Source organism: Lygodium microphyllum, chromosome 16, assembly GCF_053477565.2.
Source record: "Lygodium microphyllum isolate KBCC chromosome 16, Lygodium_microphyllum_v1.1.10, whole genome shotgun sequence".
Classification (NCBI taxonomy): domain Eukaryota; kingdom Viridiplantae; phylum Streptophyta; class Polypodiopsida; order Schizaeales; family Lygodiaceae; genus Lygodium; species Lygodium microphyllum.
This window is the reverse complement of record NC_141150.1, coordinates 50,413,666-50,431,410: the sequence shown is the minus strand read 5'-3', so window position 1 is coordinate 50,431,410 and position 17,745 is coordinate 50,413,666.

Here is a 17,745-nt window from a genome sequence, read left to right as displayed (position 1 = left end):
CAGAGGAGGGTGCACCGTCGAGGTTTAGTTGCAAATGGTGTGGCGGGCAGCACCATCCAAGAAATTGCCCAAATGTTAAGTGCGACATCTGTGGAAAATCCAGCCATTTAGCAGCTACTTGCTGGAGTAAGATCAGTTCCCTCCAGCGAGGAAGTCGGCAACCAGGGCCTGTTAATCATCGTGCCCAAGGGAATGATTCCCAGCGAGAGGATGGGCCTAAACAAATACTTCAACGACCAAAGACTATAGTGGAGGAGCTACCAAGTGGTAGTGGGGTTAGTTTGATTGAAGCTGTACGCGTTAACGATGCTGAAACCTCTAATTTGCGAGCTGTACTTACAAGAGGTCAAAAGGGTAGAGGAGCCGACAAGGATAAGCCTGTCGACGGAAACCCTAAACAAGGCGACAAGGGAACGCAAGTTCTGGATCCTGCCATGGAAGGGGGACCTTTGAAGCCTGTAGAAAGTAAGGCCGATAAGGAACCACCAAAGAGGAAGGTGAAAGTTAAAAAGGAGGCATTAAAGCCGGTTCAGCGACCTAAAGAGCGGATGGTTTGGCGTGAAAAGCGAGCTCTATCAAGCTATCATGAATTCGATTTGGCGGGCTCTCTTTGCGAAGTCAAGCCGGATGTGAATCTTTTACAGCTTATTAAGCTTTCCCCAGGAGTACGTAAGGAATTTAGAAAGATTCTACGTACCGGGTATATTGTAGAACCTTTGGGTATTGCACGAGTTGGTGATGACTGGTTTGAGCATGCTGAGAAGCATTGCCCAAGGGTTGCAGCCTATGTCGATGGGATATTAGTAGATTATGCCATTGTCGACACGGGATCATCTGTTAACATTATGAGTTCTGAACTGATGGAAAGGTTGGGTCTTGCGATTCAGAAAGATACCTCCACAATTCTTAGAATGGCAGATGATAGTTTGAGACAGCCGGAAGGCTGCATTACTAAGGTCCATGTCACTGTTGCAAATGTAGAATGCATGTTGGACTTTAGGGTGATTCGGTTTGCAGGCCGGCCAAGTTACCAAGTATTACTCGGACGACCTTGGATCTTGCAAGCGGATTGCCAAGTAGATATACCTGCCGGTCGATTGATATTCGGCAGAGGTGCCCAGCGTGTGGTGGTTGATGCTTATCCTGAGTCCCCGCAGAGTGAGAGAGCTCCTCTATCTTCTACAGAATTGGAGACACTAGAAGATTTATCTGCCAGTGAGACATCATCAAGTGATGAGTCCAAAGAGGGATCCACCACGGAGGACATCTATCAGGTCACTTTGAATGAGCCGATAGAGGGCCAAGATCGTATAAGAGATGCAGATGTTATCGAGCTAGACCTTGGTACGCCTGATGATTCGCGGCCAATCAAATTAGGTTCTATGCTCAACTCAGCAGAGAGGGAGGACTATGTGGCCTTGATCCAGGAATTCCGTGATATCTTTGCCTGGAGTTATGATGAGTTGAGAGGCATTCCTCCTAGTCTTGCTGTTCATACAATTCCGTTGAAAGAGGGCAGTCGTCCTGTACGGCAGAAAGTAAGGCGTATGCCTTTCGAATTGAGGGACGGCCTGTTTGAAGAGTTACAGAAGCTGCGAGAAGCGGGTTTGATTTTTCCTGTGCAACACACGGAATGGTGTTCGCCAGTTGTGATTAGAAAGAAGAAGAATAATCAGATCCGTTTATGTGTAGACTTTAGGGAGCTGAATAAGCAGACAGTTAAGGACTATTACCCGTTGCCATTTATTGACCAGATTTTGGATCAATTAGTGGGTAGGGAGATATATTCGTTTATGGATTGCTTTACAGGATATAACCAAATGGCAATTGCAGAAGAGGATAAGTTGAAAACAACTTTCATTACTGTATTTGGTACTTTCGCGTACCATGTGATGGCCTTTGGTTTATGCAATGCGCTTGGTTCGTGGCAACGAACAACAGATAAGACATTCGGTGACATATCTCCTGAAGAGTTGAAGGTGTTTATTGATGACTTAGGGGCTGCCACCGTGAGAGAAAGGCAGTTGATCATTTTGAGAAAATGCTTTGAGCGCTGTAGACAATTTTGCATCGCCCTAAACCCACGGAAGTGTGTTTTTGGAGTACCTTATGGGCTATTGCTGGGTCATGTGGTCAGTTCGGTAGGAATTGCGACAGACCCCGAGAAGGTCAAAGTTATAGTTGCCATGGGTCCACCACGCACTCCGAAGGAGGTACATAGCTTTCTGTCTTCGGTTGGTTACTACCGTAGATTCATTAACGCCTTAGCAGAAAGAACGTTGCCGCTTACGAATTTATTGTCCTTTAGCTGTTCGTTTGTATGGGGTGACCCTTGTAAGGTAGCATTCGAGGATGTGAAACAAGAGCTAGCAAGAGCGCCCGTTTTAAAAGCACCTAAAAGAGGTGAGGTGTTCTATATATTTTCAGCAGCCACCATGAATAGTATCAGCTACTGTTTAGCCCAAATTTGGGAAGAGAAGTGGTACCACCCGATTGCTTTTGCTAGTCGGAAGCTAGGGGTATCCGAAATCAATTATACTTACATGGAGAAATTGTGTCTAGCGATGGTCTTTGGGACCAAGAAATTCAGGCATTATATTCTCTATGAGAAAGTCGTGCTTTATACGAAGGCGGAGGGACTTCGATTGTTGCTGAATAAGCTACAGCCGCCTGATCGTCTAGCGAAGTGGTTGATCACTTTGCAGGAATTCGATTATGAGATTAAGAGTAAGCCACCAAGGTTGCAAGGCATCGTGGAATGTCTTGTGGACTTTGGGGAGCCGAAAGAATCTGTGGTGGCTGAAGGTAGTGACATGGAGTTGTTATTTAAAATAGATACGGCATCTATTCCCTCCTGGTATGCTGCAATAACGCATTATTTATCGACGGGAGAGGCGGGATCCGAATTATCTAAAGCTGAGAGAAGGAAAATTAAGCAGCAAGCGTTAAAGTTTGCCTTGATCGCAGGTACATTATATCGGCAAGGGGTTGATGATATCTATCGCCGATGTGTGATGCCTGACGAGGTGCCATTCATTTTGGAAGAGTGCCATGATTCTGCTTGCGGTGGCCATTTTGCTGGACGACTTACAGCACAAAAGGCTTTAAGAGCAGGTTATTGGTGGCCTGCCATCTTCCAGGATGCGTTTGCGTACGTTAAGCGATGCGATATTTGCCAACGGCATGATAGTCGAGAGAATAGGAAACGACCACTCACCCCTATTATGGCGATACTTCCATTTGAGAAGTGGGGAATAGACTTTGTGGGTCCTATTACTCCGTCGTCGACTACGCAAAAGCGGTACATCATTGTAGCAACTGACTACTTCACAAAGTGGTCAGAAGCACGTGCAACAAGGAAAGATGATGCTAAAGAAACTGCTAGTTTCCTTTTAGAACAGATAATATGCCGGTTTGGTCCGCCGAAAGAATTAGTGTCGGACCGCGGAACCCATTTCCTGAATAAGGTGATCAAAGGTTTGACAGAGTTGTGGAACATCAAGCATAACAAGACAACCCCCTATAACCCGCAAGCCAATGGGCAAGTTGAAAGTACCAACAAGCAGCTTGTGGGTATCCTGTCCAAAATTGTATCAGAAAAGAAACGGGATTGGGATAAAAAGTTATACGTGGCAGTGTGGGCTTATAATACGACTTTCAAACGAGCCACTGGCCATACCCCGTTCAAGTTAGTATATGGGGAGGAGTGTGTCTTGCCTTTAGAGATTGAGCTGCCGACTATTCGGTTTGCCATCAATCATTCTTTGAGTGATGAAGATGCACTTTTTGAGCGCTTGACGACACTGGCACATTTAGATGAGCTTAAACTACAAAGCTTATTGCACCAAGAAGTGGCAAAGCGCCGAATGAAGCAGCTACACGACCTCAAAGCCAAGAAATACACCTTCAAGAAAGGACAGCTTGTTCTGTATTATGATGCACGACGTGAATTATTTCCAGGCAAGCTAGAGCCCAAATGGGATGGGCCCTATAGGATCGTTAGAATAGGAAAGAATAAATCTACAGTGTTGTTAGCTGACCTTGAGGGGATAGAATTTAAAAATAAGGTTAATCTTAATAAGATTAAACCTTATTACTTCTGATTGTACTAATGCTATGACTGCCTTGCAGGTCTAGGCAAGATCGATCAAACATCTGCAAGGAAATCGTGATAGAGGTTGATGGGTCGTCTGATCCCTTATTTAGAACACCCATATTTAGAACAGAGGTATCATCAGGGAAAGCTCATTTGGTGGAGCAAAGGATACAAGGTGATTGAGCGAGAAGGTGGGACATTTATTTGGGAGATCAAGGTCTTCTTCCATCACTGCCTACAAATTTTGACGAGCATCCCTGTTGAATTCAATGATGATGGAGGGATGGAGCCTACAGTCCACCCGTTGAATATGCTGAATTTCGATTACCATAATTATGAGTAGAGTCTGGGATGGCGGGATATGTAAACCCTTTATGGACGTACACCTTGTACTTTGATGGGGCGTCCAGGGGTGCATGTAAAAAAGGAAGTGTAGGAGTTGTCATCCGAGACCCCCGACGACGCATTGTCATGAAGTTAGTTGCTTATCTCGGGGCGCATTTTACTAATAATATGGCCGAATACAAAGCCCTGATCATGGGTTTGAATATTGCAAAGAAGGGTGGTATCCGCTAGTTGTTGGTAAAAGGGGACTCTCAGTTGGTTTTAAATCAACTCAATGGGATGTACATGGTACGAAACCCCATCCTTTGTATGTACCATCATACTGCCATGGCCCTACTAGACGAATTCGATAGAGTGTCTTTTCAGCTGATTCCACGGAACTGGAATCAGTTTGCCGATTCATTGGCTAATTTTGCGTATGAAGAAGACCTCTTCTTTAATTGTGGCCCCTGTCCCGATATATCTATTGTTGGTGAGACAGGACCTGGTCGTTTGTGGGGTATGCTTTCTGAACATGCCCTCTTTGGTAGACGATGGTTGATCTAGGTGATGTAGAGGGTAAGCGAGACTCATCTGCCTTTATTATCTCGGACCCACAGACTGATTCGACGACATGTGATGCGAACACCTCTTGCGATATACGCAGGAGGGATAGGTCATAATCTACTGCACCTAGTTTAGGGCTACAAGCCCTGTTCCCCTAGGAATGGTATGCTTTGATGTCTATCATGGTTGTTCCCAGGAGGATGTTATGTATAATATTGTTTGATTTCATTAGGCCAAGAGGGCCGATTCAGTTTTGTAGCAAAGTCATGTCTGATTTCATTAGGCCAAGAGGGCCATTTCCCTGTCTAGTGCGGGTGCGTTTAATTGGGTTTTTGTTTAGTGTTGTGCTGGACAGGTTTCGCGGTTCGTGGAATTTTGTGGAGCCTGGAGGAGCCTTTGCTGCGATGGAAGCTTCTTGTGGCCAATCCAGGTGATACCTCTCCTTTACGAGTACCTTTCTTTCCTGTTATATGTGTATTTGTACTTGTTGAGGGGATACTTTTTGTTGGGGACCGGCAACCAAGGCATGAAGTCCCAGGTTTAGGTTGAGTATGTTTGAGGGAGGTCGGAGTAGTCATTGCCTCCTGTAAAGACATTGTTAGACATTGAAAGACCTGTTTTAGAAGGAAGTCCTAGTGGCCCTGTCCTGCTAGCCTGCTAGGCAGCCGTTCTAGGAGTTCTTGTTAGCAGTGAGGCAGTTAGGGAAGCCTGCTAGAAGATAATACTGATGATGCCAGAAACTCTCTACCTCCTAAAAGATGAATATAAATACGAAGGTGTGTAAAAAGGGGTTCTAACCCCTCTTAAAGAAAAGAAAAGAAATGAAATGGAAAAATATAAGCAGTTGATCATTGCCTTGTGAAGGCCTGGTAGGTTCCTGGGGACGAGTCAGACCCGGGGCCGATACCTTGTCTTCCTGAGGGTGGCTTCTTGCTGGAAAATAATACCAAAACAAGGAAGGTTGGAGCGAAAATAAAAGTGAGCGTTAGAAAAGGATTAAGTGTCGCCTTGCGAGGGCTTGGTAGATTCTTGGGTGCCGAGACAGGTCCTGAGACCGATGCCATGTTCTCCTTGGGTCACTATGCTCAGCTCCCTCCTTTTTACATGCCCAAGTATGTTAATAAAATAAAAACCCTAAAAGAAGAAATGTACTGAAAGAAAATATTCTTTGATCAGGCTATAGGAGACCTCGCCTTGTAGGAGCTCCTAGTTGTGTTGTCTTTAGTTGGTAAGTAGTGCAGACTACCACTTAGGGCAACCTCTTTGATAGGTTTTTTTTAGTTTGGCTGTGTTGGAGCAGCTGGTTAGTGACTCACTTCGGATCTTCTATTAGATGATGCTAGGCCTACTCCTTGTAGATGGCATGCCTTGGTTCTGTCCAGGGGTAGGGGGAACATTGTGCTGAGTTTTATTATATAATTATTTTGTATCAGTTTGATGCTTCTTTGGTTGTTTATGTGCAGATATGTTCGTGGATTCGATGGGCTGAGTCGCCCTATCCCGTGGTCGCCAATGAGAGCGGAATTTAGGTGACGAAAAGTGCTTAAAAATAGCTAAAAATCATGAATATCAAGGGAAAAATATTCACTGTCAAAGGCGGCGGCTCGATCTAGGACGATTTTAAGCGTCAAAGTGCTTTAAAGGCGCCCGAGCATCACTTGTTAATTTTTCATAATTTTTCAGACAATCGTGCGGGTTGGCAAGAGTTACTGGCCAATGCGGGATGCTAAGCCGGACGCCCAGGATTTTTCAGAGCTCAATTCGGAGTCCGGACGGGGAAATGGCCAAGGAAACGGTCAAGATATGAAAAGGTGGACACTTGGGAGGCCAAATTTGAGCATGCCTTTTGAGTTTGGACCCCCCCCCCAAAAAATTTATGCACCTTATGAAGCAAAAAACGTGGAGAGAGAATGAAGAGGCATGAAAAAACGTGATCAACAGAGGGCGCCATTTTTTTTCGCCATGAATGGATGAGAGGCATCATGGCTGCTGCAAACAACCCCCCCAATGGATTATGGGGCTTCATTCCCCTCTGTCTGTGGACTCTATCGCCGCCTCTCGCTCGAGAAATGGTGGTCTCTATGAAGAATTCTGATTTCAGTCTTTCTCTCTCCTCCCTCTCTCTCTTCTAAAGGCAAGTTCATGTGGGAAGAAGAAGGAAGAAGAAAGAATGATGGAGGCTTGTCCGGCATGGATCGGATTGCTCCACGGGCTGGAAATGGTGATTGGTGATTATGCTGGACATGAAGGGCTGCTGATTTCCAAATCCACAGCCATGGACATAAAACCCGAAACACGCAAATAAGCCGTAATTTAAAATTTTCAAAGGAATTTGAGCTTTTATGGTTTTTGATGGATGAAATGTTGTTCATGTGGGATAAAAATTGTTCATGTTACTATTTTCTATGAGTTCTTGCTGGTCATAATCAAAAAATCAAAGAAATATGCATTTTGTGGCTCAAAATAATATGCTAAAACACGTAAAACATGGAAAAACAAGGGAAAATGGGGGTTTTTGGCATAAAAAATGGGGAAGTAAATAGGAACATCAACTAAACTTTCATTTTTCTGCAAGAAGGAACTAAGGGCCATAGCCCATAACCTGGTCTTAATTTTTAGCAATTAAATAATGCATAAAAATAAGGAAAAATACAAGAAAATAGTGGAAAAAACCCTAAAAAATAGGGAAAAAATGCATTTTGGGTTTCGAAAAATAAGGATAAATAAGAACAATGTTTGTGAATGTTTGTGGGGACTGAAGCATGAGGATTTGCCTCAGTTCAACCCCACCTTCTTGTTCTAGTGTGTCTTTTTCCGCTTTCTACACATAAAATGATGTCACAATACCCTAAAAACCTATCCAACGATGCAATATTTAAACGGGGAAGGGTAGAGGAGTTGAAATATGTCTAAATGCCATGTGAGATGATGGAAAAGTTGCTGATTTCTATGCATAGCATTTAGGACGGGTGATAATTAAAATTAAGAGCTTAGTAGCACGAGGATCACCTCGGTGCTAGGCCATGCAACGAAGCACGAACGGTAGTTGGAAACCATTAAAAGAATGTTTTTGCACTTGTGCACGATACTGTTTTGCTAAATGTTTGAGCACTAGACATCTACCAAATGCATAGAGCATGAAAAGAATTTAAAAGTATCAGTGATCAGCTCCTGGACATGCATTGCAATTGTTTTGGAACATGACCTACGTTGAGAGGCAGTGAGATACCCATGTGGTAGGTAGACGGGGATCCTAAAGGGGAAATTAAGTAAGGACAATGGTACATTCCTGGATACGTTTATCTGGTACCTTGAGCGACGTTTGTGCGAAATGTCTAAATGTTGAGCGACGCATCGAGGGGCCAATCCCCAAGGTGTAGGAGAGTCGCAAAGGGTTGACGGCATTCAGCCGTAGGAGGAACCCCATGTCTATGTGTTTCGAGCCTTTTGGCTATGTGAAAGGGACTCCCTCTGAGGAGTAGTGGGCTAGGATCAGTTGGACTACAACGTATTACAAACGCAATGTGTAGGAAGGCAGAGATTTTGATAGACGCTCCTGGCCGCGAGGCCGAGGGGTTGTCTTGTGCGTAGTGACGAGGTCCGGCTAGTGCATGAGCCAGTGCCGGCCCGTTTTTTGGTCCATCAGCAGTCACTTCATCCGACGCTTAGAGCTACTTCTTGGTGCAACAAACTCTGCAATTTGAGCTCATCCAAGTGGGCTATGGTCATAAAACGCTTGAACAGGGCATCTTCATCACCCAAAGAATGATTGATTGTGAATCTAATGGTCGGCAACTCAATTTCTAAGGGCAAGATACACTCCTCCCCATAAACTAATTTGAATGGGGTGTGGTCAATGGCTTGTTTAAACGTCGTGTGTTATACGCCCACACCGCCACATATAATTTTATATCCCAATCTGGTTTCTTTTCAGATACTATTTTTGACAGGATACCCACCCAGCTGCTTATTGGTACCTTCAACTTACCCATTTGCTTGCGGATTATAGGGGGTTGTCTTGTTATGCTTAATTTTCCATGCTTCGGTCAGACTTTTAATCACCTTGTTTAGGAAGTGAGTTTCAAGTCCAATACTATTTCCTTTGGCAGACCAAAAAGGCAGATGATTTGCTCAACTAGGAAACTGGTAGTCTATTTTGCATTGTCCTGCCTCGTTGCCTATGCTTCTGACCACTTTGTAAAGTAATCAGTGGCTACTATAATGTATCTCTTCTAAATAGTAGACAACGGGGTAATAGAACCCACAAAGTCGATGCCTCACTTCTCAAATGGAAGGGTATCCATAATCAAAATAAGTGGGCGCTTCCTATTCTCTCTACTATCATGTCTTTGACATGTATCGCATCTCTTAACATACTCAAATGAATCCTAGAAGATGGACGGCCCCACCAATATCCAGTTCTTAAAGCCTTTTGTGCCCTCAACCAACCAGCAAAGTGCCCCCACAAGTAGAGTCATGGCACTCCTCCAAGATAAATGGAACCTCGTCAGGCATCACACATCGGTGATAGATATCATCAACACCCTGCCAATATAGTGTTCCTGCAATCAAGAAAAACTTCAATGCCTGAAGTTTAATTTTTCTCTTCTCGAATTTTAATAAAGTAGCTCCAGTCTCTCCTATAGATAGATAATACATTATAGCAGCATACTAGGAGGGAATAGATGACGTATAAATCTTAAATAATATTTCCATATCACTTCCTTCAGCAAGACCTCTTTTGTCTCTCTAAAATCCACAAGACACTCTACAATGCCATGTAACTTCAGTGGCTTGCTCTTAATCTCGTAATCAAACTCCTGCAAAGTGATTAACCACTTTTCTAAACTATCAGGCGGCTATAACTTATTTAGCAGCAATCGAAGCCCTTCCGCCTTCGTATAAAAAACCACCTTCTCATAGAGAATGTAATGCCTGAACTTTTTGGTCGCAAATACCATCGCAAGGCACAACTTCTTCATATAGGTGTAGTTAATTTCTGATATACCCAACTTTTGACTAGCAAAAGCTATCAGATGGTACCACTTTTCCTCCCAAATATGAACCAAACAGAGCTGATACTATGCATTGTTGTTTCTGAAAATATATAAAACATTTTGCCTCGTTTAGGTGCTTTTAAAACCGATGCTTTGGCAAGCTCCTGCTTCACATCATCAAAAGATAGCTTGCAAGCATCACTCCATGCAAACTGACAGTTGAAGGACAATAGGTTCGTCAATGGCAACGTTCTTTCTGCCAAGGCATTGATAAACCTCCGATAATACCCTACCGATGATAGAAAGCTATGCACCTCCTTTGGAGTACGTAGCGGACTCATGGCGACTATGACCTTGATCTTTTCAGGGTCAATTGCAATCCCTACTAAATTGACCACGTGACCTAACAATAGCCCATAAGGCACTCCAAAGATGCACTTTCATGGGTTGAGAGCTATGCAAAATTGTCTGCGATGCTCAAAATACTTCCCCAAAATAATCAATTGTCTTTCTCTTGTGGTGGCTGCCCCTAGATCATCAATGAATACTTTCAACTCCTCTTCTGGGGAGATGTCACCAAAGGTCTTATCGGTTGTTCTTTGCCACAAACCAGGTATATTACATAAACTAAATGCCATCACATGGTACACAAAGGTACCAAAGACAGTAATAAATGTTATCTTCAGCTTGTCTTACTCAGCAATTGCCATTTGGTTATATCTTGTAAAGAAATCCATAAATGAATATATTTTCCTACCTGTTAATTGATCCAAAATTTTGTCAACAAAGGGCAACGGGTAGTAGTCCTTTTAACAGTCTGCTTATTCAGCTCTCTAAAGTCTACAAAAAGCCAGATTTGATTATTCTTCTTCTTTTTTAGCACAATTGGTGAATACCATTCAGTATGCTGAACGGGTGTAATATTTCCACGCAATAAAAGTTAGTTGGTTAGTTCGAAAGTTAGTTAGTCAATTAATAAGTTAGTAAGATTACTAACTAAAGACTAATTAAGGTAAAAACTGACTAGCATTAATAGCTAATAATTTTCATTCAATTAAAAATATATTTAAAAAAATTGAGAGTCATAAATCTGACATTCTTCTCGGATTGATAAGGACCGTAGCCACCCTTCACGAAAAGTACAATGTGAACGGGACTTATGAGCCATATTAATCACTAGTATTAATGCGTATAGTTTGAATGATCCAAAAATATTAGATTCTTGGGGGGGGGGAGGGGGGGAGACTATTATATTTTAGATATTATCCTAAAAAGATAGAACTAAAAGCCATTTAAAAGAAAAGACAAGTGATGTTTTAGTTAGTTTTGGAGATTTTATAAAAAAAGAAATAAAGAAAAGTGACTGGCAAAATCCCGCGCGCCGCGATCGCAGTCTACAGGCAATAGATAGCACTTCGAACAGAGAAAAGAAGAAGGAGTGAACTAAGAGCTTTCTAATCAACTGTCTTGGAGTTTTACCCCCCTTTTGGAGCCAATGCAACCATCAAATTTATAATCTGAGTATCAAATCACTGAGTCTTCTAAGAGCCCCTCCACTCTTGTTCTCAGACTTATCCCCTCCTCTCTAATTCATTATAAATATGAGGCATGGGGAGGCACAAGAGAGCATAAGGAGACCCCGAAAGGCTGCAAGAGAGATTAATCCAATTGCGGTACCGATTGTATAAGGATTATTTTGCATCACTATCAATTGGATTAATCTGAATGTCGCATAAGGAGACCCCAAAAGGCATCATTATCAATCCAATTGCGGTACTGGTCGTAAGTAATGTATTTTCAAATTGATAGATGCTTGTTTTAATGGTCGCAAGAGATGCATTAGGCTTCGTACCTTGTGGTGCTAGAATAGGTCATTGAAAAGGATAAATCGCATATCAAATATTCAAAGATGAAGTTTGTGAAGTGCTTGTATCAAAGGGAGTTAAATTGCACCTAGTTGCTATGTGATGAATCCATGCATAGCATAAGCAACATATGGGACACTAAAGTATTGAGCATCGATGAGTCTTGCCTTAGGAGAAAAAAGAAAAAAATGTTGCATAGTAGGGAAATGCTAAAAGATAATTGTCACTTAGAGGAGATGCATAAATGCTCTTGCTAGATTAATTAATTTGCATTGGAATGATAGGACTTACATCATGTATAGTATTGGAACCTTTAGCTTATGCCTTAGGCTAAAGGAGGGAATATTAAGTAAATTCTACTCTTTGGCCCCAAGGGGGAGAGTGAATATGCGATGGAATTATTGTCGCATCTATTATTGTATTGTTTGGAAAAAATACAATTAGTTTTGTTGGTTGATTGAACAACACCCTAAATGTTTTTCTTTCAGTCAAGGGATTGTTGCATTGTGATTTGGATAAATATTCCAAGGCTTGTGTTGATGGCAAATGCATGGCAATGGTCTGTAATGACAAGTTGCCATGGGAATAAAGAAATGTTTTTCTAGAATATGATATTAGGGATGATTGCTTTGATTGTGCTTGAATTTTAATTGGATTAATTAAGGAAGGATATTTTGCACGCGTGGATCATCTCCAAGATCACATCGCGGATCATCCCAAGAGGGCACTGCTCGATTCACAGGTCGATGGTCGAGTGGTGAAAAGGCCAACCATGGAAACAACATCTTACTCCTAGACTGCTTGTGGGTCAGGTGGAGCTCTAGACACCCCTTGCCTGTCCAAAATGGAGTTGGAGATCCCCGTGAGCCCAACATCTGGGATGTTGGAAGATCCTATTCTAGATAAAGGATGGAAATTTTGGTGCCATGAGATTTAGATCAGGTACTTCTGTTGGATAGAAGGGATACATAATTCTCCTATATGGGCAGGAGACAAAGATTAACTTTAAGATAAGTTAAGGAACTTGTTTGATAAAAGGACTGCTTATTTTGTTTTTGTGTATGTGTTGTAAATTACGTGAACTAATGCTGTGCCCTAAAAGGCTTAATTAATGAAGCTAATTTTAAATGACGCACATAAATGTGGTAGGACCTAATTAGACAACTAAAGCTATTGAGGAAAGTGCGGTGGATGTGACTTGGGTCCGTCCTACAGAAGGGTGGTCCCGGTTAGCTAGGAACTTTTCTCAAAAGATGTAATAACGAATCTGTGAAGACCTAGAGTCAGTAGAGTTAGAATCCTGATTTATGTTGTTTTAGGGGAGCAGAATGGGACTATGCCTTATGGGCAGAGAGGTTGAGCTTCGCATCCCTCTTGTTTCCCATTCTCCACGAACCAAGTGCAGCATAAATCCACTTCGACTCTGTTGTTCCTACGCAAAGTGGTTCATCTAGAGGTCGACGCTAGCTACTTCCTAGAGACTTGGCTGATAGGAAAGAAACCCTGACTTCAGGTCGGTCCTAAGTGGGAACGGTCGAATACTTCCGCTTCGGGGCAGACTCAGGAAGACCTAGATCGCAAACCCTGTGACATTCCTTGCGAGTGCCAGGTGGCGCTTTCTAGACTCCCCTCCCGATGGGCTGCTAAGACATGTCCCACAAGTGGACAAGCGGACACGTTACAATTGGTATCAGAGCGAAACTTCATGATGATACATGATTGATTAATGTTCGATTCATAGACATATCCTAAACAGAAATAACCTGAGTGTTATGGCTTGATTGTCAGGCACCCTTCTGCACCCACGAATGCTGACATGCAAGAGAAGAAATTTCTTCTCAAGCAAATTAAGGGACCCGAGTTTGATGGAGAAGGGTTAGACGTCGCAGCAGAAGCAGATATATGGATTGAGATGATGGATGACTATTTCTCTGCTTCCGGAACTACCTCCATGAATAAAGCAATGATTGGAAAATTGAAGTTAGTTGGCCAGGCTCGGTTATGGTGGAAGCAATGGTGCAAAGATCAAGGTATTTCTGAAGCCGTTGTTACGTGGACTCAGTTGAAAGATGCTATACGCGGACAATACCTTCCGCCAACCTACCAGACCTCGAAGATGAATGAATTCTTCAAGCTCAAGCAATTGGAATTAACCCTGGAAGCTTACTACTCAAAGTTTGTAATTCTACTAAAATATGCACCACCTATGGATATTGCACAGCAAATATCCAAGTTTTGCCATGGCCTGAACACTCCTCTGAATCACCGACTTGAAGCAACGCGTCCAACGGACTTGCAAGACGCATTACTCCAAGTGAATCCAATCGTCCAAGAACTTAAATCGAGCAATTGTAGCAAAGATGACTATGGAGATCAGGATAAGAGATGCCGTACGTGCGGAGAGATAGAGCACATCCATAGGAGATGTCCCTACCGTCAATGCTTCCATTGTAATGAGCTAGGGCACATCCAAGTAGACTGCCCTGATCTAAGTCCAGAAGACATTAGAAGCTACACAGGTGCAGTCTATGGATATATAGACAAATCAGATGAAGACGAAGATCTAGAGCCCACTAAACCTTATTAGGAGGACTAAAATTCCTAGAAGCTTAATCGACATGTGACACAATTGAGAATAAATCCTACTCTTGTACCTATGGTTAATTCGAATAATATGGGTGCACTACTTGAAACATTAAAAGTAGCACAGCAGATGCATGGAGGGTTTTAACCCATAGGTCATAAGCCCCATTAGTACTTGTCTTCCCCAGTTTCTCTCGAGATGAGGACATCGACTCGATTTCTCTAAGGGGGGAGGATGTAATATTTCCACGCAATAAAAGTTAGTTGGTTAGTAGTGCGCAGATCGGATGATGTATGCTCACGTAGTGAACACCGGAAGGTCCCCAAGAACAAAAGAACTCTACTTTTTGCACAAAACTCAAGGTAGAAAGCATGCACGACATAAACAAGAGACCAATTGGGTGCAATCTCCCCCCATGCCTTGTGTGAGCGCTCCACAAAACATGTATTGTTTGTATTAATCATCTTCAAGCTCAAATAATAGCCCAAATTACAAAATAGCACGCTTTTGGCTTTTGAGTTTGCTTTAGCACAAAATAGAAATAAAGCTAATGGGCGGGCGCCCAAAGAGTCAGGCATACCCAATACAATGTCCAAATACAAATATCATAATCGTGCGTCCATGCGCATACAAAATAATAAATAAATATCCAACGCCTCAATAAATAGGCGCGACAAAATGTAGGCGCCATACCTAAAGTATGCGCCCATCAAAATAAAGTGATAACTCGAATACACGCTATCCTCCAATGCTTTCCTCTGCCACTGCTGCTATCTCTACACATCAACTGAAGCATTCACAATCGTTAGTAAAATAATACAATTAAACCGACAAAAGTGAATACCTAGCAGTCTTCAGCTACATAAATAAATCAACTCGTTAGAAATCAATCCTAACCTTAATTTATCACGAGTGCGCACTCTAAACTCATAAACGTTTATTAATTTAATATGTATTTTGCGGAATCACCCTCTATGAAATCACCCATGCACACTAAATTAATGAAACACCCGAAAAGGATAGGCATCCCCATCAACTTCTCGCACAAAGAATCCACTTTATGTATGAGCCCCGGTCAACAAAGTTTACAGAATCCACCGTAAAACCTCACGGAATCCACCGCGGCACGGAATTCACCGTGAAATATGCCTCATGGCATCATACCCCCGGGGTGAGATAGCAATTGTCCTCAATTGCTATTAGCTCAATGTGGAGCTAACAGAGTGGGGAAAGCATTTAAGTCTCTAGCGTGCATCCATTGGGCTTCCTCAACAGGATGGTTTTTAAACTTGACCAAATATCTAGAATATCTACGTCTAGTTCTAGTGGTCATGAAATCAGTATCTATGATAGCTTCAGGTTCAAGTATTTCAGTCTCTTTATCTAACAAAGGTGGGTTTTCATAAATAGGGTGTACAGGTAATTGGCCTCTAAAAGGTCGTAATATGTGTGTCCCATGTCTGTGGTTTAGAAATAGTGTAAGCACGTAAAAGATCTAAAATAGTACTATTAGTGGCTTTTGTTTGTCCATTAGTTTCAGGATGAAATGCAGATGAAAAATCAATCTTTGTTCCTAGGTTAGCAAACAAAGTAATCCAAAAGTTGTTACAAAATCTAGAATCACGGTCAGAAATAATAACTTTTGGTAATCCATGATTAGTGAAAACAGTTTTCAAAAACAATTGTGCTGCCTGAGATGCTGTTAAAGTTTTCTTACATGGAATGAAATATGCTTGTTTACTAAACCTATCTACTACAGTCCAAATCATATCATGGTTAGCTTTAGTATTAGGTACACCAGTAATAAAATCCATAGAAATCTATTCCCATGGTCTTGATGGAATAGATAAAGGCATAAGTAATCCATATTGTTTACCATGATGTCTCTTAACTCTTTGACAAATCAAACATTCAGAAACAAAGTTAGATACATCAGTGTCCATATGTGGCCAATAAAAATCTTCAGTCAATGTATGCAAAGTAGATATGATACCTCTATGACCTTGATATGGAGGACAATGAATCTCATTCAAAACAAAAGATCTAAATGGAACTGTAACACATAATCTCTTTTCATAAAACATGAATCCATCATTGTAAGACGGTGAATCAATAGGAATCCAGTTATTTCCAACTAATTTTGTTAACCCTCAAACGAATGAAGGTGGAAAATCCGGAAAAGCTAAATAAGAAGACAAAGACAAAGGCCAAGGCAAAGAGAAATGGAAGACAAAGACGCACAAGGAGAAGAGTCCTAAATAAGGGAGAAAGGCGCACAAGGAAAAGCGCAAGTCAAAACTTTTGTAAAAGAGCGCAAGCGCATCATGGTTTAATTCAAAGAGCGCCGGGCTCTCACCCGTGCAATTTGTAAATGTAGATGGGTGGTGGAAATGAAGCTAGGAAGATAGAAGGACAATGGGAAAAAGGGCCTAGGCTATGGCCGGCCATGTAAAAAGGGGAAAAGGGGATGACCGCCCAAAAGGGATTTAGGATTTTGTATATAAAGTTGAAAAGTGAATGAGAAGCTCATTCTTGTGTGTGGCCAAAAGTAGCTCTCCTCTTCTTCTTCTTCTTCTTCTTCTTCTTTCTTGCTTGAGCTTGTGCTTGAGAGAGGGAGTGTGAGAGTGTGAGGGAGTGAGTGTGTGAGGGTGAGGGACCAAGGAGGAGAAGCTCTCCATCTTCTCCTCTCTTCTTCTCTTCTCTTCTCTTCTCTTGTCTTGCTCGCGGCCATGGAGCTTGGGGCGTGGAGCTTGAGGATGGAGCTTGCTTGAAGCTTGCACTTGGATCGTGGAGCTACCGGAGTGCGTGGGAGAGGAGGTAACTCGAATGGCACGGAGGTAAGCTCACTACACCCGTAGATATGGATGGCGCGTCGGTTATGTGAAAGGTAGCCATTAGTGCTCGACTTGGAACGCTTGAAACAATAAGCAGTCCGTGGGTCTTGGCGGTTGAGTGAAGGCTCCCACATTTTGGTTCCGTTGCCGGGACAAACGGATTCAAGCCTTGAGCGCTTGCGCGCTTCAAATCGGGCATTGAAGTAAGGGTTTCCCCGAACCGGTGCTTGAGATAGGTAGGAAGCGAGGGGATTGAAGATGCTATTCGATCTCCTTGGCAAGTAGGTTTGTTGTTTTTCTTGAGATTTATGTTGTGAGATGGAGTAGTGTAGGTATTTACTTTGTGATTTGGATGCATTAGAGTAGGAGAAAACAAAGAAAAACAAAGAAAATAAGCATTAGGGTTACTGTTGTAAAACAGGGCAGAAATAGGGCAAGAATCGTGCAAAAGTGGTAAAAGACTTACTTGTGATGCCTA